Source organism: Vicugna pacos, chromosome 16 (assembly GCF_048564905.1).
Source record: "Vicugna pacos chromosome 16, VicPac4, whole genome shotgun sequence".
Lineage (NCBI taxonomy): Eukaryota > Metazoa > Chordata > Mammalia > Artiodactyla > Camelidae > Vicugna > Vicugna pacos.
The window spans coordinates 57,973,824-57,975,753 of record NC_133002.1 but is presented as its reverse complement, the minus strand read 5'-3'; the positions used below and the strand labels follow the sequence as shown (position 1 = coordinate 57,975,753).

Below are 1,930 nucleotides of genomic sequence, written 5' to 3'. Positions count from 1 at the left end.
CCAGCCATGCAGACCCTCAATAAATATTTGATGCAGAAAAAAAAAGAGTGATGGGAAGAAGCCCTTCATCTCGTCCTGAGTCATACGAAAGGAGAAAGGAACAATGGCAGCCTAGGATGCTCAGCTAACATGTGTATCCTCAATTCAGTGTCTCCAAATGTGGGCCACCAACCAAAATGCTTATCCCCAGGCCACGTGCCACACCTGCTTGTTCAGGATGAGTATCTTTATGGAGGGGGCAATAAGCATTTTTAAATAAGCATCCCAAGTATTACAGCTCTTTTAGAATTTGTCTAGCAGGTTTTCTGGTTTGCACTGGAAAGCCCCATCCAAAAAAAAAGGAAAAATAAGCACCCCACAAGGACCTACTGTACTGTACAGGAAGCTATATTCCATTTCTTGTAATAAGCTATAACGAAAGAATCTGAAAATGCATAAACATACGTGTATACGTTCATGTATAATTGAATTGCTTTGCTGTACACCTGAAACTAACATTGTAAATCAACTACACTTCAATAGAAAAAGGATAATGCATCCCAGATTCTTGTATCAGCTGAAGTTCACACCCTTTGAGATGCTTACTAAACGTGCAGATTTTTTTAGACCTGTGGAGGTACAGAGGTAGCAAGGCTTGGACACCCTGTAGTCCAACCCCTGAATCTTTATAGATGGAGAAACTGCAGCCCAGAGAAAAGAGTACCTTGCCAAAGAGCCACAGCAGGTCACCTCCTGGTTCTCAGGCCTCTTTTGGATGGTAAGGTTGACCAGCCCACTCAGGCAGTAAGAGATTTTTTTTTTCTCCTCTGATCAAAAAGATCGTCGGTGCTGTACACCAGAAATTGACACAACATGGTAAACTGACTATACTTCAATAAAAAATATATATATACAAAAAAAAAAGGTCATAGGCTTAGACAGCTGAGAAATACCAACTGTATTTGGCCAAGGCCAAGGAGGTATTTACTCCCTCCGAGGAGGTGGGGGAAGTCCAAAGGAACTTTTAATAGGTCTATTTAGGGTAAATGTTGATGAAGTCACAGAAGGATTCACTTCCCCAAGCTGACGGGAACTGTTACTTTCCTGTTTCTCTTTTCACATGATTTGATTTACTTAGTAGATTCAACTTAAAATGAAATGATCGGATTTCAAATATGCAAAAACTAGAGCCAGGTTATAAGCCCAAGAAAACTGGCACCTGCCACTAATCTTATCTCAGCTTGGCTACCAATTTGCCATGACCTTGGAGGACCTTTGGCACATTGCCTAGCCTTCTGGGCTCGGAGTCTCTCTAGTTCTGATGATCTGGTTCCCTGAGTATAATTTACTCTACAATTAGCCTGTAGGTTCCCTGAGTATCATTTACTCTACAATAAGCCTGCTGGCTTATCTGTTGAATGACAATTGAGGGGTCTGTTCATCTGTTCTAAAATGTGGGCTTGTTCTAGTCTAGGAGAACATAAGGCATTCTCTAAACAAGGAGAGGGAGAAAGTGAGTGAGGACAAAGATGACCCTTTGGGCACAGGGGGGGACACCTTGAAGAAGAGTAGGAAGTCAAGTTTCTGTACCAGACTCTGCCTACCATGGGCCATCTTGACATTTTTACCTAGCCCTTCCCCCTGTGGACGATGCTTGTAGCACTTATGTTGAGTGAAGAACAGAAGTCACAATTTTGTGTACCTATGGACAAGCGATTTTCAACAAAGTGCAAAAGGCAGTTCGGTGGAAAAAGAACAGACTTTTCAACAAAAACAGTGTTCCAGGTGTTGGAACAATTAAATATCCAAATGCAGAAGAAGGAGGAGGAGGAGAAGGTCGATCCATATCTCATAAAAATTAACCCCAAAGGTATCAGAGACCTAGATGTAAAACCTAAAACTATAAAATTTCTACTGGAAAACATAGGAGGAAAATCTTTATGGCTTCTGA

At 41.5% G+C, this 1,930-nt stretch overlaps 1 non-coding gene across 1 annotated transcript; it reads left to right on the top strand.

Moving 5' to 3' along the window:
- Positions 1-266: 266 nt before the first annotated feature.
- On the top strand, positions 267-328 carry LOC116283766 (U7 small nuclear RNA). The gene has a single exon (XR_004193474.1). It is a non-coding gene; the product is annotated as a U7 small nuclear RNA (small nuclear RNA).
- The last annotated feature ends 1,602 nt before the right edge of the window (positions 329-1,930 follow it).